General features: G+C 44.3%; 1 protein-coding gene and 1 long non-coding RNA gene across 3 annotated transcripts in view; both read right to left on the bottom strand.

Moving 5' to 3' along the window:
* Positions 1-27,960, bottom strand: part of LOC125281949 (ral guanine nucleotide dissociation stimulator-like) — a 476,760-nt gene that overhangs the window by 363,439 nt on the left and 85,361 nt on the right. The gene's annotated exons all lie outside the window — the stretch shown is intronic.
* On the bottom strand, positions 884-27,954 carry LOC130543871 (uncharacterized). The gene is made up of 2 exons (XR_008959571.1): positions 25,293-27,954; positions 884-23,125 (listed from the first exon to the last, which is right to left on the bottom strand). It is a non-coding gene; the product is annotated as an uncharacterized LOC130543871 (long non-coding RNA).

The raw sequence follows: 27,960 nt of genomic DNA, 5'->3' as shown, positions 1-27,960 counted from the left end.
CCGTTTGCGTGCACATGAAACGTCCTCCAGAACAGATCACTATTAGGCCACAGAACAAGTCTCCACTAATTAAAAAGATGGAAATCATAGCATGCATCTTTTCTGACCACAATGCTATGGACTAGAAATCAACCACAAGAAAACACCAGGGAAGACCATGAATACATGGAGGTCAAAGAACATTCTCCCAAACGATTAGTGATTCAAGCAGGAATTCTAAGATGAAGTAAAAATTAAATGGAAGTAAAGAACAACGATAAGACATGGGTCCCAAAACTTTGGGATACAACAAAAGTGAATCTTAGAGGACGGGTTACAGCAATACAGAAGCAAGAACAATCTCCCATCCCATCACCTGACACAAAGGGATCTAGCATAAGAACAGCAGAGAGCTCTAGAGCAGGGGATCAGCCTTGGCGCGTTGGAGCTCTTGCTGTTGGGCCCATGCATAGCTTCCGTCCTTGCTCAATTTCCCGGCAAGGATGGTGTTCTTTCCCTTCTTCCAGAAAAATTCCCATCAGGGCCACTGGAGAATCAACCCTTTATGGAATTCTAGAATGCTAGAAACTGCCAAAAAGGCCCAGGAAACAACCATGCCTTCCCCATTTGGTATACCAAGGTGCTGATTAGCTTTCTCTTTGGGGAACATTCAACAGTGGTTTTTTGAGACATCATCTTAGGCCCGGATCCCCTGAGGATCTCATGAAAATACAGATTCTGATTCAGTAACACTGGGAGGGACCTGAGACTCTGCATTTCCAACATACTCCCAGCAGATGCCGAGGCTGCTTGTCCACGGACCACACTGAGAACAAGGAGCCAGCGGGCCATTCGACAAAAGTTATCTGTTTCACCAGTGAAAACAGAATTTTCAGCAACAGTTTGGCTACAATGAGGAGGCCTTTTTATTGTCAGGAAGATAAACAGCCAGGGCAGGTCTTTGTCCACATCGGCAGGCCTCTCCTGCTCTTCTCTTCCGGGGTATATGGAGGCAGGATGGAAGGAGGTCAATAGTTTATGAGCTTCTTTAGTTCAGTGGGTTTCCTTCCTGTGCCCTCCCGTATCTCTGCGATGTGTGCAGAGCACATAGTCCTTTCAAGAGGGGTGGCCGAGGCTGAAAGGAGGTAAGGTAGGAGCCTGAGCTCCTGAGTCAGCCCTGACACGTGGGCAGAGGCAGGTGCTAGGGGCCACTCTGTGTGTGGTGCACGGGCTCACTTGGAAATCCACTAAGTGGGGCAGATGAGCCTGAGAGGTGTGGCATAAGACACTGCTATAAACTACACTGATTTCCCAAAGGATTTTGCAAGTGCTCACAAAAGTTTGAACCTGAGCCCTGTGAGTCCTTTAGGAACAGGGAGATTATGGTCAGGCTTTGCCACAGCCTAAGGGTGAGAACAACAGGGCCTTTGTGGAGTGAGGCATTCATATTGAAGATAAAATATTAGCTGGGTGGTCCGGGATAATGAAGGCATTTATTACCCCGGCCAAGCACAGGTATGTCAGCCTGATCCTCAGACTGCCTGTGCAGAGTCTGGGTTCATGAGGTCTCCAGAGGGGTGAGGCTGGCCACGTAAAGAGTTGGGATAAAGGCACCAATGACCAAAGCGGCTCAGGAGGACGAAAGAGTTGTGACCTGGGGATACAATGGAAGGATGGAATACCATTGCCCTGAAACTGAGACCGGTTTCCAAGAGCGTCCTTATAAACTCTGAACGACAGAGAAAATGGTCTCAATCCAGCCTCACAGGGAAAACACGTACCAGAAAAACAATGGACATCTATGAAGGGTTTAGGAAGCCAGGTGTCCCAGTGACCTGAGCACAGGCCCACAGTTGGCATGTGGGAGGACAAACCACTGGGTTGGCCATGACCTGAAAGTGACCTTGGAGCAGCCCATTGCCTTTCATTTTCCTCGTCTGCTGGGGACAGAGGTTGACTCTAGGTTCCGGAGTTGGCAGGCCTACAGCAGAAGGCAGATCAAAGTACATACTTACTCCATTCCATTCTGTTTACAAAAGATAATTTGGGGGCCCCTGGGTGGCTCAGTCAGTTAAGCGTCTGCCTTCAGCTCAGATCATGATCCCAGGTGCCTGGAGTCAAGTTGCACATCAGGCTCCCTGCTCAGCAGAGTCTGCTTTTCCCTCTCCCTCTGGCCCTGCTCGTGCTCGCGCTCTCTCTCTTAAATCAATAAATAATGAAAAAATATTTTTACAGAAAGACAATTTGGAAGCCTTGGTGGAATACCTCTCTAAGAATGCCAGGTAAGGAGTAGAATTTTCCAGAATAGGAGTACCAAATGGGCCAGGTACCACACCCCCTTATCAGCTCTAGGGGAAAATTTTTTAAAAATTTTTTATTATGTTATGTTATTCCCCATACAGTACATCATTAGTTTTTGATGTAGTGTTCCATGATTCATTGTTTGCCTATAACACCCAGTGCTCCATGCAATACGTGCCCTCCTTAATACCCAGCCCCGGCCTAGCCCAATCCCCCACCCCCCTCCCCTCTGAAACCCTCAGTTTGTTTCCCAGAGTCCATAGGGGAAGACTTTTTTAAACAAACCCAATTTGATGAGTTTTGACACATGTATATACCCATGATAATGAACATAGTCATCATTCTCAAAAAATTCCCTGATGCCCTTACAATCCTTCCCTCCCCCAACCGTCCCGTCACCAGGTAATCACTGGTCTACTTTCTGTCTGTCTGTTTATTTTTATGCAAGGGTGCTCTTTATTTTTTTATTTAAATCCAATTAATTAACATATAGTGTATTATTTGTTTCAGAGGTAGAGGCCAGTGATTCATCAGTCTCATATAATACACAGTGCTCATTACATCACGTGCCCTCCTTAATGCCCAGCACCCGGTTACCCCATCCCCCACCACCTCCCCTCCAGCAACCCTCAGTTTGTTTCCTATGATTAAGAGCCTCTTATGGCCTGTCTCCCTCTCTCTCATCTTGTTGTATTTTTCCTCTCTTCCCCATGATCCTCTATTTTGTTTCTTTAATTCCACGTATGCATGAGATCATATGATAATTGTCTTTCTCTGATTAATTTATTTTGCTTAGCGTAATCCCACCAGTTCCATCTACATCATTGCAAATGGCAAGATTTCATTGTTTTGATGGCTGAGTAGTATTCCATTATACATACCACGTATATACATTCCATTCCATATATACCACATCTTCTTTATCCATTCATCTGTCAATGGACATCTGGGCTCTTTCCATAGTTTGGCTGGTGTGGACATTGCTGCTATAAACATTGGGATGCAGGTGCCCCTTCGGGTCACTATATTTGTATCTTTGGGATAAATACCTAGTAGTGCAATTGCTGGGTCATAGGGAAGTTCTGTTTTTAACTTTTTGAGGAACCTCCAAATTCTTCTCCAGAATTAGGTACCAGTTTCCATTCCCGCCAACAGGGCAAGAGGGTTCCCCTTTCTCCTCATCCTTGCCAACATCTGTCATTTCCTGACTTGTTAATGAGGTGGTATCTCATTATGATTTTGATTTGTATTTCCCAAGTGATATTTAACATTTTTCATGTGTCTGTTGTCCATTTGTATGTTTTCTTTGGAGAATGTCTATTCGTGTCTTCTGCTCATTTCTTGCTTGGATTATTTATTCTTTGGGTGTTGAATTTGAGAAGTTCTTTATAGATTTTGGATATTAGCCCTTTATCTGATTAAGACATTTGCAGATATCTTCTCCCATTCCGTGGGCTGCCTCTTAGTTTTTTTGACTGTTTCCTTGGCTGTGCAGAAGCTTTTTATCTTGATGAAGTCCCACAAGTTCATTTTTTCTTTTGTTTCCCTTGCCTTTGGAGATGTGTCATGAAAAAGGTTGCTGTCCTAGAGGTTGCTGCCTATGCTCTCCTCTAGGATTCTGATGGATTCCTGTCTCACACTTAGGTCTTTCATCCATTTGGAGTTTATCTTTGTGTATGGTGTGAGAGAGTGGTCAAGTTTCATTCTTTTGCATGTAGCTGTCCAATTTTCCCAACACCATTTGTTGAAGAGAGCGTCTTTTTTCCATTGGGTATTCAGTCCTGCTTTGTGGAAGATAAATTGACCATAGAGTCGAGGGTCCACTTCTGGATTCTCTGTTCTGTTCCATTGATCTATGTGTCTGTTTTTGTGCCGGTACCATACTGTCTTGATGATTACAGCTTTGTAATATAGCTTGAAGTCTGGAATCATGATGCCTCCAGCTTTGGATTTCTTTTGCAATATTACTTTTGCTATTTGGGGTCTTTTCTGGTTCCATACAAGTTTTAGGATTGTTTGCTCTGGGTCTATGGAAAATGCTGATGGTATTTTGATAGGGATTGTGTTGAATGTGTAGATTGCTTTGGGTAACATAGACATTTTAACAATATTTGTTCTTCCAATCCATGAGCATGGAATGTTTTTCCATTTCTTTGTGTCTTCCTCGATTTCTTTCATAAGGTTCTATAATTTTCAGAGTACAGACCATTTACCTCTTTGGTTCTGTTTATTCCTAGGTAATTTAATGGGTTTTTTGGGCAACTGTAAATGGGATCGATGCCTTCTCTTTCATCTGCCTCATTCTTAGTGTATCAAAATGCAACTGACTTCTGTGCACTGATTTCATATCCTGCCACTTTGCTGAATTCCTGTATGAGTCCTAGCAATTTTTGGGTGGAGTCTTTGGGACTTTCTCCATAGAGTACCTTGTTTGACTTCTTCTTTGCCAGTTTGGATGTCTTTTCTTTCTGTTGTCTGATTGCTGAGGCGAGGACTTCCAGTACTATGTGGAACAACAGCAGTGAGAGTGGACAGCCTTGTCATGTTCCTGACCTTACGGGAAAAGCTCTCAGATTTTCACCATTGAGGATGATATTTGCCATGGGTTTTTCATATGTGGCTTTTATGATGCTGAGGCATGTTCCCTCTATCCCTACACAGCAGAGAGTTTTTATCAAGAAAAGATTTTGTATTTTCTTAAATGCTTTTTCTGCATCAATTGAGAGGATCATATGGTTCTTGACCTTTCTTTTATTAATGTGGTGTATCACATTGATTGATTTGCAGATGTTGAACCATCCTTGCAGCCCAGGAACAAATCCTAAATGGTCACAGTGAATTATCCTTTTAATGTACTGTTGGATCCTATTAGCTAGTATCTTGGTGAGAATTTTTGCATCGATGTTCATCAGGAATATTGGTCTGTAATTCTCCTTTTTGGTGGGGTCTTTGGTTTGGGGATCAATGTAGTGCTGGCCTCATAGAAAGAGTTTGGAAGTTTTCCTTCCATTTCTATTTTTTGAAACAGCTTCAGGAGAATAAGTTATTAATGCTTCTTTATATGTTTGGTTTCCGCTGGTAGGCCATTTGGTCCTGGACTCTTGTTTGTTGGGAGATTCTTAATTACTGCTTCAATTTCTTTGCTGATTATGGGTCTGTTCAGGTTTTCTATTTCTTCCTGTTTCAGTTTTGGTAGTTTATATGTTTCTGGGAATGCATCCATTTCTTCCAGATTGCCAAGTTTGTTGGCACATAATTGCTCATAATATGTTCTTATAATTGTTTGTATTTCTTCAGTGTTGGTTGTGATCTCTCCTCTTTCATTTGTGATTTTGAGTCCTTTCTCTTTTCTTTTGGATAAGTCTGGCTAGGGTTTATCAATCTTATTCTTTCAAAGCATGAGCTCCTAGTTTTGTTGATCTGTTCTACTGTTCTTTTGATTTCTATATCATTGATTTCTGTTCTAATCTTTGTTATTTCTCTTCTCCTGCTGGCTTTAGGCTTTATTTGCTGGGTTTTTTCCCCATCTCCTTTAGGAGTAAGGTTAGGATGTGTATTTGAGAATTTTCTTGTTTCTTGAGAAAGATTGGTATTGCTATATACTTCCCTCTTAGGACTACCTTTGCTGCATTCCAAAGGTTCTGAACTGTCGTGTTTTCATTTTCATTTGCTTCCATTTTTTTTTTTAATTCTTTAATTTTCTGCTTGGCGCCTTCATTCTTCAGTAAGATGTTCTTTAAGCTGGGGCGCCTGGGTGGCACAGCGGTTAAGCATCTGCCTTCGGCTCAGGGCGTGATCCCGGCGTTATGGGATCGAGCCCCACATCAGGCTCCTCCGCTATGAGCCTGCTTCTTCCTCTCCCACTCCCCCTGGTTGTGTTCCCTCTCTCGCTGGCTGTCTCTGTCTCTGTCGAATAAATAAATAAAATCTTAAAAAAAAAAAGATGTTCTTTAAGCTCCATGTATTTGTGGTCTTCCAAATTTTTTCTTATGGTTGACTTTAAGTTTTACAGCATTGTGGGGACACCTGGGTGGCACAGCTGTTAAGCGTCTGCCTTCGGCTCAGGACGTGATCCCGGCGTTATGGGATCGAGCCCCACATCAGGCTCCTCCACTATGAGCCTGCTTCTTCCTCTCCCACTCCCCCTGCTTGTGTTCCCTCTCTCGCTGGCTGTCTCTGTCTCTGTCGAATAAATAAATAAAATCTTAAAAAAAAAAAAAAGTTTTACATTATTGTGGTCTGAAAATATGTAGGGAACCATCCCAGTCTTTTGGTACCTGTTGAGACCTGATTTGTGACCCAGTATGTGATCTATTCTGGAGAATGTTCCATGTGCACTTGAGAAGAATGTGCATTCTGCTCCTTTAGGATGAAGTGCTCTGAATATATCTCTAAAGTCCATCTGGTCCAGTGTGTCATCCAAAGCCCTTGTTTTTTGATGCAAAGAGTGAGATCTTGTTGATTGTTGATCTTCTGCTTAGATCATCTGTCCATTGCTCTTTGCAAACTGAAGGGTAAGAAATCAGAGAAAGACAAACCTTATGAGACTCTTGACTCTGGGAAACAACCTGAGGGTTGCGGAAGGGGAGTTGGATGGGCGGATGGGGTAACAGGGTGATGGGCATTAAGGAGGGCACGTGATGTAATGAGCACTGGGTATTATATGCAACTGATGAATCACTAAACTTCACCTCTGAAACATATACTATACATTAATTTTTTTTTAAAAAAAGCAGGTAGATAGAGCAATGGAACAGAAGAGAGAGCCCCCAAATAAATTCACACATACATGGATAAATGATCTTTGATGAGGGTGCCAAGAGTACACAATGAGGAAAGGATAGTCTCTTTAACAATCAACAGAATGAAAAGGCAGTCTATAGAATGGGAGAATCCAATTGCAAACCTTGTATCAGAAAAGAGACTAGGGGCCCTGGGTGGCTCAGCTGATTAAGCATCCAACTCTTGATTTCAGCTTAGGGCATGATCTCAGGGTTATGAGTTCAAGCCCTGCTTTGGGCTCCATACTCATTTTGGATTCTGCTTGAGATTCTCTACCTTGTCCTCTGCCCCACCTACTACTTGCTCACTCTCTCTCTAAAAAATAAAATCTTTAAAAAATAAAAAAGAGGCTAATATCCAAAATATATAAGAAACTGCTACTAATCATTAAAATAAAAGTGTTTAATCCAGGGGCGCCTGAATAACTCAGTTGGTTAAGCATCTGCTTTCTGCTCAGGTGATGATCCCGGAGTCTTGGAATCAAGTCCCACATCAGGCTCCCTGCTCAGCAGAGTCTGCTTCTCCCTCTGACCCTCCCTCCTCTTGTGCTTTCTCTCGCTCTCTCAAAATAAATGAATCTTTTAAGAAAGTGTTTCACCCAACATAAAAATGGGCTAAATATTTCAATAGACATTTTTCCAATGAAGAAATACAAATGGCTGACAGACATATGAAAAGCAGCTCAGCATCATTAATCATCAGAGAAATCCAAATCAAAGGACAATATCATGTCACCTGTTAGGATGGTTTATATATATGTTGGTAAGAAAATGGAAATTTGAACATTCATATACTGTTAGTGAGAATGTAAAATGGTACAGCCATTATGGAAAACAGTACTGAGTTTCCTCAGATAATTGCAAATAGAACCACCATATGATCCAGTAATCACATATCTAGGGATACATCCAAAGGAAATGAAATCAGTAGATGACCCTAGTATTTGTTATGATAGTCACCAACTCCTGTGTCGTGTTGAATTCAGAGGAAATAATTTTATCTTCCATCACTATTATGTTAACTATAAACTGTAAGTGTCCTTCATCAAGTTGACAAAGTCTTTCTTAATTCTTATTTTGCTGAGAGTTTTTAAAATCTTGAATGTATGTTGAATTGTCCTAAGTGCTTTTTCTGTATCTGCTGAAATGATCAAGATTCTTCTTCTTCAGTCCATTGACTTGGGAATTACTGTATCAGTTTCCCATTGCTGTAACCAATTACCACAAATGTATTGCCTTCAAACCTCATAAATATAGTGTCTTACACTTCTGCAGGTTAGAGTCTCATATGGGCCTCACTGGACTAAAATAAATACGTCTGTAGGGTGTTCCTTTTTGGAGGCGCTGGGAGAGAATCTGGTTCCTGGCTTTTTCTAGCTTCTAGAGGTTGTCTACACTCCCTGCTTAGTTGCCCCTTCCACCTCTAATGCCAGCAATAGCTGACTGACTGCCCCACATCCTAGTGGACTCTTCTGCTGCACTTCCACTTTTAATGACCTTGTGACCACTTGGATAATCCAGGATCATCTCCTGATTTTAATGTGAGCTGATTGGCAACCTAATTCCATCTGCAACTTTAATTCCCCTTCCCCATGTAAGGCAACATGCGGGCAGATTCCAAGGATTAGAACATGGACATTTGTGGGGGGCATCATTCTGCTAGAGATGGTACCCAGGGCTGAGTGTCAAGGAGCAGGGACATATATGAATGCAGGAGCCCATCTCCCCATGGTGCCTAGGGAGAGAATAAGAGGGACTTAGGGTTGCCCCTTTCTGGAATCTCAGGGAGCAGAGCTCTTGAGCATCTATACACGACCTGTGCCCCTCTCATTGTGCTCCTCACTTTCTGCACAGATGAGAGCTGAACTTTTCTGGGTGGAAGATTTGTGGGGGGCCCCTCATTCAGCTCTGGTCCACTCCCTCATTCACCCAACTCACTGTTCTACTTGTCCCTCCCCCATGCCAGGGTCTGTGGTCCAGGTGGGGTTGACTCAGCCACCCTCAGTGTCCAAGGGCCAAGGAGAGATGGCCACCAACACGTGCACTAGGGGAGCAGCTCAGCTTCAGCAACACCTGGGCTTTGTTGCCAAACTCCTGACCCCCAGATTTGCAATTGCCTCTCAGAAGAGCTTCCTGGGCTCCAGGTCAGGCAGCCAGGCTTCTTGATCTCTGGGCTTCAGCCTGGAAAAGAGGCTGATTATTACTGCTTAGTGTGGGACAGCAGCTTGATGCCTACATTGTCCTCAAGGCCCACAGGGAAGTGAGATAAAAACCTGTTGGCTGTCTGTACCTTCTCACTGTCCAGAGTTATTGCTGTCATTTTGTGGGCAAGTGGCTGCTGCTGAGTTCTGGAGTAGTGTAATGGGGGCCGTCCTTTCTCCTCTGGTTCTCTGATACTGTGTGGTTGATGCACCCCCATTTCTAAGATCCTGGGTATGGTTTGCTGACCCAGCTGTCCACAATTTCTGGAGCTTTTGGTCAGATCACTCAGTCCTGCACTGGAAGTATTGGTGTGGATTATTATGTTAGTGACTGGAACCAGCTTTGCTCTGGGAAAAAAATGCAGAGTCCCTCTTCTTCCCTTGAAAGTTCTGCTTCCCTCCAATTTCCTGATACCATATGTGTACACCCAAACAACAGACCCAATCAACCCTTGGGTCCAGTATCAGGCAGAGGTTAACTGGCGTGTGCCAAAGAGGGCTGGGTGGTCCCTCCCATTCCTCAGAGTGGAGCACCCACAAGATGTGCTTAGCGCTCTCTCCCTCTCCTTGAGGCCTTCCCTATTTTGTCCCCCAATCAGGAATGATGGAGAGAGAGCAACACAGGATGAGGTGAAGGGGATCCCCCTGACTGCCACAGTGGAAAGTGGGTTGGTCTTGGCTGATCTGTCATGGTCTTTGGTCCTTCTGCTGTTCTTTTTTTTTTTTTTTTTTTTTTAAGATTTTATTTATTTATTTGACAGAGAGATAGGCAGTGAGAGAGGGAACACAAGCAGGGGGAGTGGGAGAGGAAGAAGCAGGCTCCCAGCAGAGGAGCCCAATGTGGGACTCGATCCCGGAACGCCGGGATCACGCCCTGAGCCGAAGGCAGACGCTTAACGACTGCGCTACCCAGGGGCCCCTTCTGCTGTTCTGAATCTGGAACAAGTTCTCTCTGAGGTTGGGTTCCCTCTGGATCCCCCTCTACAGTGATCTACAATGGAGGAAGAAGCTGTGGAGGTCACTTCACTGAGTACAAGGCTGTGGAAGAGGCTGCAGTCTTAAGAGGAGGCTCCTGGGCAGTGAAGAGACCCCACTCTGGGAGGAGGGGATAGTGGACAGGTGGATGGGCATGCAACTCACTCTCCAAGGTCCCCTTCTGTATGTACATCTGGCCCTAACACAGCAGGAGGAGTTGTGGGCCTGCCTTGCCACAAACCCCTGGGGTACATCAGCTGTGGGAGGCCATCAAGGGGAGGGGAAGGATCTGCATGACTTCCCTGTCCTCCCTTTGAGTGGGGCCAGTAGGTAAAATCAACTTTGGGCCCCGCGGGAAGCAGAACTCGAAGGGTCTTTCCATCACAGCCTCGTCCTCTTTCCTCCCCACTCCTCTCACTCTCTGCTCAGGTGATTTGTTGACAGTGGATCAGGGGAGGCCCTGCCACTTCCTTCTTATAGACATCATATGACCTCAGACTCACCATCCCTGTGTCTCTTTCCATTTCAGGGCCCTGGGCACAGTCTACACCGTCTCGGGAATCTCAGTGTCGGGGTCTCCTGGACAGAGAGGTGCTGTGTCTCGCACTGGGCTCGCAGTGCGTCATTGGACTTTGGCACAGGATGAATGCTGTCCTCAAAACTGTGACCCTCTGAAGCCCCCGCACTTAGCTTCCTCTGGTATTCTGGTGATGCATGCTGCTTCAGTTAGTTGTGAAAAGTCCTATTCAACGGAAAACTGAGTATATTTAGAATGATGTGTTCATTGAATAGATCGATGTAAGAAGTGACCTCTAAGGATTCATGTGTGAGTTCTTTTCTCTAGGAAATTGTCTTGATGACTCATCCCATGTCTTCCGTGACTATAGGATTAACCATGCTTTTTTGCCTCAATTTGGACAAGTCACTTAACTCCTTTGCAGGTAGGCTGCATGCAGAGGTGACCAAACTTATTTTACAAGTTTGGACTAAATGAACAAATGCATTGACTGCTTAGGACATGTGGAAGACCCCTGAGGGTGGGTCTTTGGAAAAACCCTGAGAGACCGTGGTCAACCTGGCCGGGAGGGCAGTGACACCGCAGTGCTACTATGTATCCTACATCCTCTAGACTCCAGGAGAGACATCCAGCTGTAGCCACCCATGTTTTAAGAAAAAGTGGCAGGGAAAAAGACAAAATGTCAGACACAAAAGAAAGAACTGAGAAAATAATGCCCATAACATAGGATGACTGGGGTTGACTGTGACAATGGAGAGAGACAGCTGTGACAAGACAAGGATCTCAGAGCTGCAGAGAGGCGCATGCCTCTCTGAGTGATCATGATTTGCTCAGAGGACATGACCCAGTAATGTGAGACTAGGCTGTCAGTAGGCCACCAACCAACATTTAGTGAAGGGTAGCATGACAGATACATCCCAAGATCTTACATGAATACAACTTTTCTCTCTCCTCACAAATGCCCCCTTGAGGAATGACTGTTAGTCCTGTTTTCGACATGAGGAGACGTCTCCTAGAAATGTTTTTTGATCCTGCTGTGTGTCATGTGGTGTGAATGGCAGAGCGAGGCATGGTGCAGACCATGCAGATTCAGATCCTGCACCCTCCCCACTGCAACGTGTTGTCCTCACTGCACTGTCTCTGGAGAATCTCTGTCCCGTTCACCAGGTGCAAGGAGGTAAGTGCAGGATTACTGGTAAGAACTTCACATTCTCTCCCTCCATGGATCCTAATTATTCTTGGGAAGATATACATAAAATAACCACACAATAAAAAGTTCAACTAATAGGAGATCCCTGAAAAAGATGACCTGGGCACAGCTCTAGTCAGGGAGATTTTGGGAGGTTCTCTGGAAGAGGGGCTGACTGAACCCCTATCTGAGGAATGCATTCAGGGTAACTTGGGGTGCAGCCTGGGTAGTGGCTGGAGTGGGCAGTGGAGGAGGAGGTGATGCCTGCAGAAAGAACATCGTATGGATGGAATCAGGAGGCGATGAGGAAAGTTTGAGGACGAGGCGATGGGAGGTCAATGTGACTGGAGCTGTTTCGCAGTCAACAGACAACTCGTAACCAACCAAGCAAACCGCATGCTGCCTAGACACAGCTCAGTGCGGTCAACTCAAAGCCACAGTAATGCTGTCGTGAGGCTCAGACTTCCACTGTGACATGAGGCCCAGCGAGAAGCCGAGTCCTTCCCAAACCGTCTGCTGCACACACGTCAGTGTGATGTACGTGTCTGGAGTGGTCTCCAGGCAAACAGGATGATGAAAATCAGCTACTTCCTCTTGACTGCTCTAGCGAGGCCTTGGGCAATTTGGAGCAATTTTACATGTATTTTTTTAATTTTTTTTTAAAGATTTTATTTATTTGACAGAGAGAGAGACAGCGAGAGAGGGAACACAAGCAGGAGGAGTGGGAGAGGAAGAAGCAGGCCTCCCGCCAAGCAGGGAGCCCGATGCGGGGCTCGATCCCAGGCCCCTGGGATAATGACCTGAGCTGAAGGCAGACGCTTAACGACTGAGCCCCCCCGGTGCCTGTACATATATTTTAAAGATACAGTGTGGATTTAGAATGATAGGCAGTTTTACACCATATCTTGGAATCTCTGTATATCTTCATGTTTTCTTTCTATATAGTACAAGCCTTATCAAGATAAGTAAAATATACATGACCAAAGATAATTGATTTTATTCCCAAATAACTTTCTCTATGACTGTGAAGATGAATTAAGTAAATTTACAAGTTCAAGAAATCATACATATATTAAATATCCAAACTCTACCATTACAAAATTGTGCATATGATAAGCTTTAGTTTTTTTTAAGTTGGAGGAAGAATATAACAACAAAGCCCTGTTTAATGACCTAAATTCAACCTGAGGATCTGGTTGGTCACTATTATCCAGAGGTGCCACGTCATATTATTCAGTATACGAGTTTAAGAAAATTCTTTTATTTTTTTAAAATTTAATTCCTTTTAAAGTGACGCTCTATTTTGAAGTTGAGTTTCATGTCTGTGACCTAACAGTGTGCACACAACTGCATGAGGAGTCTCTCTGAGACACAGTTTACGTTGAACTGTGATTCCTGCAAACACCTGAGGATAATCAGTCATGGACTGTGGCTTGAGTATGAGTATGATGTGGTGAGTGACTTTAGTGCAAATGGCAGCTTAAAGACCTCCAAAAATTCTCTCCTCAAAAAAAAATCAATGAGGAAACTGGCAAAAATTGCCACCAACATCTTAAGAACTCTGGAAATAAACTCAAACTTGCAGCAGTAGAGGGAATGTTGATACTGGTGGAAGAGGGAGGAAAAAAAACAGGTGAGTCTCAGTCAGAACCATGAGTTTTGTGCTGTTTTAACATGGCCTAGTCCCATCCCCTGCCCTGTGGCTGCAGAGTAGTTCAGAAAACTAAAGCCCATGTTCACAGTGAAAGACAGCAATGCGGCAGCCACTGGAGAGAACAGAATGGGTCCGGAGCTCCCTCAAAACCTCATTTCTAGAGAATTACCACTAATGGGTCTGAGGGATGTCTGCAAGACCCTACTTGTTTGACTGTTTGTGTTTAATCTCACTTGGAGCTTGCCCAGAACAAAAAGCCTTTTCCCAGCATAATTGTCAAAAAAGAAATTATAGGCAGTTGCTTAACTTGTGGTTGGTTGGTTAAAGTGATAGATATTAGTTGGAGCAAACAATAGAGTAATAGAAAGCTTACAAGGACCACCAAAAAATGAGATTTCCATGAGGGGATCTGAAAAGTTCTGACTTATTCTTACGAATCTAGAACACTGTAAGCATACCCAGGAGAGACCCTAGAAGGCCCTTAGCTCTCCCCCTGCCTGACCTGGATGTTCTGCACAAGCAACAATGAAGGTTTTCAGCTACCAGCTGAATTTTGAAGATACGATTCAACATGCTCACGAAGCCCTTCGACAAAGACTGAATGACTTAGTTCTAGGCTGTTCGTGAGATCTCTCTCCGGCCAATAGCTGACCGCCATAGAGCTGAGCAGGGACTACAGTGGTCACACGTGACAAAGAATACAGACTTTGGAGAATTAGTTCATTAAAGTCACTAATGAGAAAGCAATGACAAAAAATAGCAAAGCCAACAAATCCTAGGGAAGAGTGAGAATCCGATTTCTAGAGTTGTCATATGATATTATTTTAAATAACCAATTTACAGTCCCCCTCCCCAGTAACAAGATACCTGCAGGGAAACCAGAAGTCTGACTGTGCAGAAAAAAGTTGGCATACCAGGGCCAAGTGTGCTTTCCTATGACAGGCCTGCTTGTCAGACTGACCCTGTCTGAAGTCTGGGAACTTGGAATCAAGAGGGTCCCCACCATTCTCTGGTAAGTGTGGCTTGCTGTGCCTAGACTGTTGGTGCAAACCCTGCGGTTTATGCAGCACATATCTTTGCTGATAGAACTCTGAAATTCAGGTATGTGCGAGGCAGAGGGTGCCTAAATGACCAGTTCCCACTAAAAACCTCTGAGTACAAAGTCTCTAATGAGCTTTCCTGGAAGATGTTTCACACTTTATTGCTGGAGGAATGAAGTGTACCTTTGTGATGCCACTGGAGCAGTTCTCTTGAAAGCTTGTGGCTGGTTTTCTCTGAACCTCCCATGCACCTTTCCCTTTGCTTATTTTGCTTAGTGTGCTTTCACTGTAATAAATCACAGCTATCAGGATGGCTATATACTGAGTTCAGTTAGTCTTTCTAGAGGGACGGATGTTGGAGGTGCTCTTGGGCTGTCCCCCACACATAAGCTGATATACAAGGAGAAAAAAGCAATGAATACACACTGTCCCTAAGCAAAGTCCAGACACTGGACTTACGAGACAGATACTTTGTATCAGCTCTTTTAAGTATATGTAAAGAATTAAGGGAAATGATATTTAAAGAACTAAAACATAGTATGAGACTTATATCTCTCCAAGTAGAGAATAACAATAAAAAAGATGTGAATTATAAAAGAGAAACAGATATTCTGGAGTTGAAAAGTATAGTAACAACTGAAAATGTCACTAAAGGGGCTTGTATTCACTTCCTAGGACCGCTGTAAGAAATTACTACACTCTACATGGGCTAAAACAATAGAAATTTACTCTTTCACACGTCTGAAGGCTGGAAATCTGAAGTCAAGCTATAACTTAGGCTCTGTTTCCTATTGAAAGAGCTAGAGAACTATCTTTCCTTGCCCCTTGCTATCTTTTGGTAGTTTCTGGAAATTCATGGCTTTCCTTGGATTGCATCTGCATCACTCTAAACCCTGCCTCTGTCATCACATGGTGGCTTTCTCCCCTCTGTGTCTGTGTGTCCAAACCTCCCTGCTCTTATAAGGACAGCAGCCATTCAATCAGGGCACACTCTAATCCAGTGTAACCTTATCTTGATTATATCTGCAAAGACCTTATTTCCAAATAAGGATACTTTCACAGGTACTGTGGGGTACAACTTTAATGTATAATTTGGGGAGACACAAAGCCACAACAAAGCTGAACAACAGATTTGAGCAGGAAAAAGACAAAAATTTGAAGATAGATTAATAGAGATCCAGTCTGATGAACAGTGAGTTAAAAAATATGGATGGGAGAAAAAAATAGCAGAGCCTCGCGGACCTGTATAATACAATAAGCATGCCAACATATGCACAAAGAAAAGTCCCCAGAAAAAGAAAAGACAGGGAATGAAATATAAAATAAGTAAAAGATAAAATAAATAAAAGAGAGGGACAGTGAAGATATGTGAAGTAACAATAGCCAAAATCTCACCAAATTTCATGAGAAACATTAATAAAAATATTCAAGAAGTTCAAAAAAGTCCAAGCAGGATAAACCCACCTCATAATAAAATTGTTCAAGGCCAAAGACAAAGAGAAAATCAGGAAAGCAACTAATCATTCACAAAGGCTCCTCAATTTTATGGCTAATTTTCATCAGAAACCAGAGGCCAGAAGGCAGTGGGATGACATGAAAAGTGCCAACAGACAGAAACTGTCAGCCAAGAGCTCTGCATCTAGCAGATGTCTTTCAGTAATAAAGGAGACGTTGAGACATTCCCAGATAGCATTTGAGAGAACCCACTGCTTTCACAAGGCCTACAAAGAAATACTAAGGGCCCTTCAAGCTGAAATGAAAAGACAACAGAGTAACTTAATTCTACATGAAGAAATAAAGAGTTGCATAGGTTAATATACAAGAAAGTGTAAATATATAAGTATGTATATGTTGGCTAATGAATTTAAATAAAAAATATAAAAGTATGTAAGATGTGTATAATTGTAAACAATGTATTATTTTCTCCTGATTTAAAAGGCACCACCTGAAGTCAATATTATAAACATGCTGACGAGCACACAGTGTATAAAGATATAATTTGTATGACCATGGCAATAAGGGGAGGGTGTGCATTGAATCTACATGAAGGTAGTTTCTATATGCCATGGAAATTAATCTGGTATTAATCCAATTAGAATGTTATAATTTAAGGTGTTAATTATAATCTGAGGGAAGCTACTAAGAACATAACCCAGAATATATAGCAAAAGAAGCACCATGGAAATGTATTCGGTACGCTAGAACATAACATAAAAAACCGGTAATGGAGGACTATTAGAAAAGAGATGACATATACAGCCAAAAAACCAAACCAAAACAAAAAACAGATACCAATGCTAGCTGATTAGTAATTAAATATTCATGGATTATATACTCCAATTCAGAGGCAGATATTGGCAGAATGGGTTTAAAAAAACCCTATAATCTCTATTTGCTGCCTATGAGGGAGTCACGCTTTAAGTCTAAGACAGAGAGGTTGAAAATAAAAGGAAAATAAATGCTAAGCAAGTAGTAACCAAAAGAGAACGAGACTGGCTTTGATAATATAAGACAAACTTTTATGACATTTTTCTTCTAGAAAAAAAAAGGACATTTTATAATGACAAAAGGGCCCATCCTTCGAGATTATAAACGTTTTACAAGAGAACTCCAAAATATATAAAACAAACTGACAAAAATGAAGAGAAACAGACCCCTCAACAATTGGAGGCTTCAATATTCAACTTCCAATAGTGAAAAGTCATTTCTTGTGATGCTCACAGGGTGGGAGGAGTAGGGGCTGAGATCCATATTTCATGGTGCAGGTACTGAAATTTAGAGATTAAGTGACTTTCTCAGAGTTGCAGCTCAACTGCAACTGAATGATGGTTCTGAGTCAGGGGATACAGACGGTTCCCTGGAGATAGAGATCCCTGATCACCTGAATACGAGATCAGGTCCTGGACACCTGAATTGAGCCCTTTCCTCACTCCCTTGCTCATATCCTCTTGCCCCAAGGTTTCTGCAGGCAGACACCTGGTATGTCAAGGAGGTGCCTGCACCAAGAGGATGGCTCAAATCCTGACCCAACTCCTGGCTCTGTGTTTCAATCCCTGACTCAAAATACATTGTCTTTCCTCCAAATGAAGAACAACCCCTGATGGAGTGGGGGGATCTGAGCATGTCTCCATCTCCCCTCACTTGCCCCCAGCACTTGATTCTATCTGCTGCCTTTCAGTGAGACTCCCTGGTGGTCAGGTGATCACCCTGAATGACCAGTAGTCTGCTTGCCTCCCAACTGGCTCAGAACCCAGGACATTCTAAACCAACTGCCCACGTGACAGTTGCCCAAAGAACTAGCTTCGTCTTCAACTGACCAAACTTGGATGATGAGCAGTTCATTAACTAGGAGAGGGGTCTGCCAGGCTGGACTTTTGTGGCTTAGTGGATGAAATCTACACACCTCCAGTGTCTCCCTGACTATCTGACCCACCCTCAGAGCAGCCACTACGGAAGGCATGGCTGAGAGCAGGAAGTAGCCACACTGGCCCTTGAGTATGCACCTTCCCTGCTCACTCCTTCCTTTCCAACATCCAGTGTCTTTTGTACAAACTACAGTCCTTCTTCTTGAATCTAATTACTGATTTTACTCCCATGCCACCTTCAATGGAGTAGTTAGTGGGGGTGATATTTGTGGCCCTACCATGTTGTTTGGTCAGATGCCCATTTCAATGTGGCTGAACCACTGTGGGCACAGCCAGCAGAACAGTGGACAGCCAGCAGATCTTCTTAAACACAAATAGTTATATTGTGAATCCCGTGTTTGAATCCCTTATGATTTTTCTTTTTATAACCTGAGCCACAATCCTAGAAAACATACTGAAAATAGAACTGTTGATATGCAGCTGAGAGAAGACCCTGGGAGCACATTCATTCATTCCTATGCTGCACTTCTGTTCTATGAGCAAAGAGGGGTATTATGATCTGTGATGGGGCTGTGATTTTATGAGGATGAGACAATGTAGAAAGGCAGCACAGCACAGGGACGGAGAGAGAGAGAGAGCATGAGAGCTGGTGTCTGGTGGCTGGTATCAACTCATGCTAGAAGACACATGTACCTGGGAAAGTTACTTAACCCCTTTGTCCCTGGTTCCCTGTTCTGCGGCATGAGGCCTATTTACTAGTATTCCCTTACGAAGCTTAATATAAGACAGTCCAGACATCACCTGGAGAAAATGACCGGTGCTGCGTAAGTGCTGTGTAAGTGTTCCAGCATTAACTGTCTGCAAGAATAAGCAAGGAATACAGGAGTGGCTGCCTCCGGAGAGGAAACTCGAACGGATACAGGGCAGGGGAGGGTGCAAGGTGACATTTCAGCCCTCACATGGGCATGATGCTTTACAGCTCATGGAGAGTATCTGTCATCATTTCCTGTCATCCCCCATCATCCTCATGGGTTATGCAGGGTAGGTGCTGTGACCCCTGTTTTGTGATTCATGGCTCTAAATTGTAGAGATTTTAAATGACGCCTGGAGTCACAAGGCTGATGACAGATCTGAGATAGGAAAGTAGTTGTTTCCTTGGGGACAGAGATCCCTGAACAACCCCCACCGCCTTCCCTGAGTCCTCCAGATCATGTGCTGGACTTCTGAACCAAGGGCTACCCTCCCTCCATTCCCCAAATTTTCCTGCCCCAAAGTTGCTGCCAGGACATAGAAGGTGCTGGAGCCAAGAGAAGGGCACATGCCTCCACCCAAACATTTCAATCTCTGACCCAAAAGCTATGATATTTTCCTGAAAGGAAGTCCCTTTAACAGGTCAGGGGGAAAATCCCTCCTCCTCCCACATCATCACACATCAGCTGCCTCAAGGCAGACCGACGGTGTGACCAGTGCTCTGCTTGACTCCTATGTGGCCCAGAGCCCAGGATTTTCCAAGCCAACTTGCACATATAACTCCTCTCTAATGAATCAGCTTGGCCTTCAAGAACCAACCCTGGATGAACCACTAGCTAATGAGGAAAGTGACCTGATGGACTGGTGCTTTGCTGGTTTAATAGATGAAGCTGACATGTCCTCCACTCTCTTCTGACCACTGATCTGAGCAATAGCCTGAGCAGGCAGAGCCTACACTCTGAGTGTGCACTTCCCGCTCCCCAAACTCTGAAGTCTCTGTAGACTCCTCACCCTTCTCTAGACCTTGCAGTTGCAGGGAGAGAGTTTCTTCCCTCTGCCACCAAATGTTCATTCCACCAACCCAATGGCATTGTCCCTTCTCACCACTGTCCCAGGCAGCACCCAAACACCCAGTAATCCTGTTCACATCAACCAATGGAAATCACTCCATGAAATCCCAGTTTCATTCCTTTATAAAAACTCTGTGGATTTATAGACCGCTGATGTTTGGTTTTGGATCTTGACATCTACATTCAGAAGAGTTAACCTGTGATTTCCCTTTACTGTGATGTCTATTGCTAGGTGGCATCCAAATTCTCCTGATCTGATGAAAGCAGTGTAGGTGTGTTCCCTCTGCATATGTTCTCTGGAAGAGGATGTCGGAGAGTGGCATCACTTCTAAAACACTTTGTAGAAATCAGAGGAAACGATCTGTGCCTGAGTTTGTTTTGTAGAAAAAAATAGTTTTACGTTTGTTTTTTAATTGATGTTTACTTTACATATTGTAAAGTCCCCGAATCTTAAATGTCTAGCTTTATGGTTTCCTGTAATATAAATGCATCTGTTGCCAACACCAATGTGACACACAGAGCATCTCCAGGACCCTGGCAGCCTCCTATAGAAGGACTTAAGAATAATATCTAACTTATTAGGTTACATGAATAAAATCATCTACTCCATGTATAGTCTAGGCACAACGATTACACATAATTAGCTCAGAAAGAGTGTGGCAGCGTCCTTGGAAGGTAGTTATGTTGCCTGTATGTACTATTACCACCACCCTGTCTCCGCTTTTGTGGCCGCATGCATCAGCGGTCACCCCAGTGTTTGGTTGGTTTTCCTGCGGTGCCAACAAGGAAGTTAGGGAAGCAACGGAGAACATGTGCACTCGTTTGCTTTACCATTTTCATCCCAAGTGCCCTGCACTCACATTTCCTCTTCCTGTTCTTCTTTGCCCCAATTTGCTTTGTCTTTTCCTTCTTTTGAGTCCATTACAAAAAAATTTGTTCACAGCTGAAAGGAAGACAAGAATCAGGCATAACCAGAGCCGCCCAGGGCAGGTAACCATTAAGTGGAGGATGCTGAGAGCAGATCCAGAATTCCCGGGGCCCCTCCAGCAGGGACCCTTCCGACTCCCAGCCCAGCTCCTGGCTGGGGCCATTCAGGGCTGCGCAGCAGGAGTCCGTGGTACAGACCCAGCGTAAGGGGCCAGAGCAACACTAAGAATGTGAATGAGGTAGGCTGCAGGAGGTTTTATAGACATTGATCCAAGGACCTTAAGTGCCTGTATGAGACCACATACTACAGGATGAGAATTATAAAGAGGGAATGGGGGAAGAGCTACAAAGAGGAGCTTATAGATAGCAAAAACAAAGTGAAAAGAGAGGAAAGAGGAAATAAATTGCATGCACAGTTTTGCTCCCTGCATGTAATCCTGTGCATGGATAATTGTAGGAGTGGGGAGGAGGAAGCCTTGGGAAAGGACGGGGACAGTCAGGGTTGGGGTGAGAACTTGGACCCACTGCTCCTGGCAGGATAAAGGCCGACCTGGGGATGACTCTGTCTTCACCTCTGCAATGAGGGAATGGGTCTCTGTGATCTGCAACATATTTTTTCCAGCCTTCAAATTTCATAACTGTGACCATGAATGAACTCCTGTGTCATCTTGTCCTTACAAGAAGGCAGTCACTATCCGCATGCATTTCTGTGTGTGATGTTGCCTTCCTCAGTACTCATGACTCAGTACTCCCCTTCCACTTCTCTCCACTATTTAGTGTTCATCGTCCTTCTCCGTGTCAGCCTCTACCAGCCATGTTATTTTAAAATATGGGGACACCGGAGGAATGATCATGGGTACACTGCCACCCTCCCTCATCAATCAATTGATCAATTAACCAATCCATCCAAACCCAGGGGGCACCTGTAATGGGACTGGGGTTTTGTTGGGCCCTATGGGACAGAATGGCAATGAGTTCCACATACTACCTGTCCTGGGCCTGGGGTAATTGCAGTTACTTGAAGATCGTTCTCAAAAAATCCCATAGGTTTCCTAGCCCCCTAGAGAGCATGAACATGAAATCAGAAGTAAGCTAACTTGTCTAAATTCCCTTAGTCTATACGTGGGGCAACAGGGGCTCTACAGCTGATGCGATCACATAAACACACAGTACCTGCCACAGTTTGCCCTGAACCTTGGAAGGACTGGGAGGGTGGGCTTTGGGCAGGCCTGGGGTAGGCATGACCAAGGTGTGGGGGGCAGGGCCAATGTGTGGCTGAGGCAGTGGGTTCTGAGAGGAGCACTGACTCCCTGCCCTGCTGCCCAGAGAGAGGTCGTGTCCTGTGGTCAATGCCAGGTGACCAGGTCAGCAGGGCTGTAAAAGCTGGTGTGTGAAATAGGCCCAGCAGCTCCTCATACAGTCCTCTAGAATCCCTGCCGGCCATGGAGGGTCTCCAGGGCAGCTGCACATGGGCCTCTTTCAGACGGAAGCACATTCACAGTTCAGACTTGGGTGAGGTATGGAGGCTGGGATGAGCTAAAGGACATTGGAGCATATGCATAATTTCAGAGGAACGATTCTTCAACTCACCTAGCTATGGAAGTGGCCTTTAAGGAGGAGCAAACAGGACAGGAACATAATGTTACTAGTCCTGTACGTTAAAAGGGAGAGAGTTGACCTCTCATCTACCTCCTGGCTCATGCTAGAACTTTGTATCCAGATTCAAGTGTCTGTTGGGTCGCACAGGATTACATCCATCAAGGTTAATAACAAGAAAGATACCAAAATCCCAAGAGGTGCTAATGAAACAGAACCTAAGCTTTGACATCTGGCAGTGGGAAAGAGAAGGAAGTACAGGTTTCAGGGGAAAGAATTTTTTTTTTTTTAAAGATTTTATTTATTTATTCGACAGAGATAGAGACAGCCAGCGAGAGAGGGAACACAAGCAGGGGGAGTGGGAGAGGAAGAAGCAGGCTCATAGCAGAGCAGCCTGATGTGGGGCTCGATCCCATAACGCCGGGATCACGCCCTGAGCCGAAGGCAGACGCTTAACCGCTGTGCCACCCAGGCGCCCCCATGGGAAAGAATTTTTAAATAGGAAAGCAAAAATGATTGCAAACACAGCACACCTGATGCCTATGGACTCCATTCCTCTTACTAATATGTCATTAAAATATGAAATGAACAAATTAGACTTGTACATATATTTCCCTACCCCTTCTGCTTTCCTATCCACCTTCCTCAGTCTCCAGAGCAGCAGGTGCAACCCAACTGTACCCGGAACCCTCTTGCATTGCTTCCTACCTGAGTGTTGTTCCCTACCTGGAGAGTCATCCTCCTCACTACTGGAATCTTGAATGCTCTCCACAAGAAAATCTATAGAAACACAAATATGATATATAGAAACACATCAATTAGAGGGGCTCACCCTTTCCTCCTCCTCTAGTTGAGGCTGTGTGGGTCATACGGCATCAACCTGATATTTCCTGTGGGTTCTCAGAAGTTCTCTATACTTGGTGGAGTCAGAGCCCTTCAACAAGAATTGATCACAGTTACAAACCTTCGAATGAGACAGAGATGCTGAATGAATCAGCTTTCACACTCTCAGTTCTACAGGCACATTGCAGCTCTTACCTCCAAACTTACCACCTGAGATTCAAATTAGTATGCGCACATTTGAAATGTAGCTAGTGTGAGTGAGCAATGTGGTGTTATTTTAATTCGCTGAATGTTGGTGTAAAATTAATTATAAGCAGACACATGTGGCTAGAGGCTAGCACCCTGGAGAGCACAGTTCTAGAATCCAAAGATGAAAAAGAGGTCACTTGCCCTCCGCTGGTTGTTTCTTGGTTGTAGTTTGCTGGCCTGATCTGATCATTCATGTATAGGCATTTCTGGGCTCATGCACACATGACAGGCACAACTTAAGACTCTGGGACACTAAACAGTAAGGTCAACCACCAGGTCCTAGAGGAAGCGACCTACAGAAATCCCAATGTCACTGCATAGAAACAAACAAACAAACCCTAAAATATTTATGGAACCACAAAGGACCCCTAATAACCAAAACAATCTTGAGAATGAAGAACAAAGATGGAGTCCCCACACTTCCTGACTTTAAAGCATATTACAAAGCTACGGTAATCAAACAGAATGGTACTAGTATAAAAACAGGCCGATAGACCAGTGGAACAGAGCAGAGAGCCCCCAAATAAACTCACACGTACATAGATAAATGATCTGTGACAAGGGTGCCAAGATTGCACAATGGGGAAAGTAAAGGAGGCATGGAGTGAACACTGACACTCCCTAACCCAGCTGTTTAGGAGATTTGCAACAAGGGTGATGGGCACCAAGCTAAAAGCCAAGTTTTACTTTAAATTCCTATTTGCCACTGTACCTTGGGTATGGACTTACAGGATTTGAGCATTTCTCATGGTATGGTGATGTCATAAATTACATTAAATTATCGTCCTGATTCTTAACTGCTCTGGGCCATGTACAAGCAATGACCTCAGCTATGACAGCTGTTGGCCTGCACTGTCCTACATGGGGCCTCTTAGCTCTCAGAATCAGTGGACTGACCAGGAGCATGTGGACTTTCTATGTGAGTTTCACTCTAATGACTATGCCAGAGCTGGCTGTTAAATCCATCTATAGTTGTTCTGGGTTATGTGACCATTGAGGCCACCTTATAACGTGGTCAGTGTTTGGGACATGTGTACACTTCAGTACTTTGGGAGTGTACACGGATGCTGAAACCCCCCTGCTCTGTGACTAACGATCCCGTAGCTGAGTGATAAGTGCAGATCAGTAGCACAGAGCATCAGCAACGGGGATACAGGCCTAGGTCCACACTTTGACTTTCCTCCTTAGGAGGTCAAGACCTGGGACAGTCTTTTCTGCTCTATCTCCATCTGAGGAAGGGAACATTCAACAAACTTCCAGGCACAGTTGTGGTGATGGAGGAATTCGGGATTGTATGTGAAGTGTTCAGTGGTGAGGAGATTATTTTGCAAAGTTGACATTGCATTGTTCTGTGTAAATGGGAAATACCTCCTGAGGAAACACACACATACTCAATACAATCACATTTACATTGACACCACATAGACACCCCTTAGCCCTCACACATAAACCACACAACCTAAATGACCTAGTTGTTCTGGGGCCTGTAGAACATGGTCATAGTTCTTTACTGGACAGTTGGTTTCTCCCACTACACACTCAACCTTCATTCCTAGCAAGAACCCAGAATCAGGGTGGCTCTCCAGACCAAAGCAGACAAGAAAGCCCCACCTTTTTCATCACGTAGATTATTTCTCAATGAGTGATTATAAAAAAATGGAATGCTTTTATTTCCTGTTGAATTCATCTGCAATTAAAAAAATGCAAAACACTATGAGGATGGCATCATCCTAAACACTGCTGGTACAAGTCTTTTGTTCTCTCTAAGAAACCTGATGGGAACCAGTGGTTGAGTCAGGGGCCCCAAAACAAAGAAATGAAGCAAGGTTTCTATTTTGGACGAAGTCAAGCTTACCTGGGGGAGAGATGGGACCCCTTTCTCTGCCTTGTCACTGGAAAGGTCCTCCAATGGGCACTCCAGGGGGTCTGGGGGACATGGAGTAACTGTCAGGACACCGATGGTGCTGCTCAGAAATTACTCAGGGAGCTCTGATTGATGTGGACATGGGGCAAGAGGGTATGGATGTGATTAAGAGGCAAGGTGAGCTGCTGATGTCCCATCCTCCTTGGTGTATGAATGAAGGCAAAAGAGAGGAGCAGGAAGGGAGTGAAAAACAGAGCTTTTGGCTTTCTAGCTAAGTGGAATCTAATTTATGTGAAATAATCCATCTAAACAGGGTAAACACTCAAAGATACAGACATAATGAAGAGAAGGGCCACATGCACCCCAATGTTCATAGCAGCAATGTCCACAATAGCTAAATCGTGGAAGGAGCCGAGATGCCCTTCAACAGATGACTGGATTAAGCAGATGTCCATATATACAATGGAATACTACTCAGCTATCAAAAAGAATGATTTCTCAACATTTGCTGCAACATGGACAGCACTGAAGGAGATAATGCTAAGGGAAATAAGTCAAGCAGAGAAAGACAATTATCATATGGTTTCTCTCATCTATGGAACATAAGAACTAGGAAGATTGGTAGGAGAAGAAAGGGATAAAGAAAGGGGGTAAACAGAAGGGGGAATGAAGCATGAGAGACTATGGACTCTGAGAAACAAGTTGAGGGCTTCAGAGGGGAGGGGGTTGGGGGAATGGGATAGACCGGTGATGGGTAAAAGGAGGGCACGTATTGCATGGTGCACTGGGTGTTATACGCAACTAATGAGTCATCAGACTTTACATCAGAAACCAGGGATGTACTGTATGGTGACTAACATAATAAAAAAAAAAAAAACATTAAAAAAAGTAATTATTGATAAGACTGTATTTATTGCCATTTGATTACTCTGGTCATCTCTTTGGTGGCATTTCCTTGATGAAACCCCCTGAATCCTCCCCTCTCATTCATCATCTTTCAAAGCTCCTGACTGGAGAAGTTCATACACCCCATGACATAATCTAAGCACAAGACTGCTGAAAAGAGCAGAGCTATCTCAGGGTCTCCAGGATCTAAGGAGTCAACCTCAGTTAGCAATTTCGGACAAGCCAGTGTAAGCGTGTGAACTGAGACCGGATGTGTAAACTGGTGACTGTTTGAGACCATGGACTTCAGAACAACATGGACTTAAAATCACCTTGACCTGCAAGGAGAGAGGGGTTTTTCTGGTCAAGGATATGGACAATTATCCTGTCACAAGAGAACCAGTCCCTGATCCATCAGGTCCGAGCCAGGGAAAAGTGGCTACCATGTATCTGACCAAGATGCGGGGGCCTTGAGGGAATTTCTGCCTTAAAAAGAACTGCGTAAGGAAATGCAGGAATGCTGAAAATCCTAGCTCATAGGTCAGCATAGATGTGAATAAACCAGGCTTAGCTGTGGCCTTAAAGTACACCTCCCGTCTTTTTCCCATACACAAAACAAGCAGGAATAGGAATCCAGAGATCATTGACAAGGATCCCAGAAGGATTCCAGTCTCAGTAAATGGTGAACCTGGAGCCCTTAGAGGGAGACTGAGGATGGCAAGTCCTGCCTGCCCTCAGACTATTTGCAAATTACCTTCCTCTGGCTTTGTCCCTTCCACATGCAGGATTTGATCTCTTTACATGTTTTTCCCCACTTAGTGCTGGTGCAATTCCAGAGATTGAACTAGAAAACTACAAGTTCTCGATACTGGGTCAAAACAAAAACAAAACAAGAACACCACGTCAACAAAGGAAGCAGGAAATAGTCCACCTTCCTTTATAGTGGAAAAAAGCGGCTCCTGTCCTGGACAGGAAGCAGTTCTGGGGAGTGTGACTCTTAAAGACTCCCACTTTCAGTGGTTGTTGCTATTTCTGTGGAAGTACCTTCAACCTCTAAATCTCAGGAGTTCTGAGGGGCTGCCTTTGCTGTTTGCCCAAATTTATTGTACTGAAATGAACCTGTCCTCTGAGTAAAGGGGATTTGGGGGTACCCTCCAGTAGCTAGGGAGGAGGACTGGCTCTTCTCCTTCCTCCCACATACAATAGCTGATGACGCTTTAAGATTCCTTAGTTCAGGAATGAATATGAGAGTCTATATCTTCTACGTTACTGTAGGAAGTAAAAGAACAAACCACACTCTCGGGCTCTAAAAGAAAAAAGGGCTTTAATATAATAACATTTGAATTTACCACTTACTATTTAAGAGAATAAATATTGCCCCCCGTCAAATAACTAAATAGATGGGAGGAAGGGATGTGGAGCACATGGGGCGGATGCACCGCAAATCCCCAGCTGCTGAGGAATCCCTGCAGGGCCACTGGACACTTGCTCAGCCCTGAGGTTGACTGCGGCCAGTTCTTCTCCTTCTTGAGTGCTACTGACCAGCTAGGACCGGGACTCCAGCTGGCAGGACAGGGTGTAGCTAAGGACAGAGGGACACCTGTGAGTTGCCCAGGAGCTTCCATTTAAGAGTCCCTGCCAGTGCTTGCCCACAGCTGGAGTCAGGCGCCCCGGCAACAAGGCCTGAGGCTGCCCAGGGAAGGAGGATCCCAGGAGTGGCCAGCAGAAAGAGTCCACCCCGAACCTCACCGACCCAGCTCCTGATGGGCCTCAC

The sequence above is a fragment of the Ursus arctos genome, unplaced genomic scaffold, assembly GCF_023065955.2.
Source record: "Ursus arctos isolate Adak ecotype North America unplaced genomic scaffold, UrsArc2.0 scaffold_16, whole genome shotgun sequence".
Lineage (NCBI taxonomy): Eukaryota > Metazoa > Chordata > Mammalia > Carnivora > Ursidae > Ursus > Ursus arctos.
This window is presented reverse-complemented; position numbering and strand designations above follow the sequence as displayed.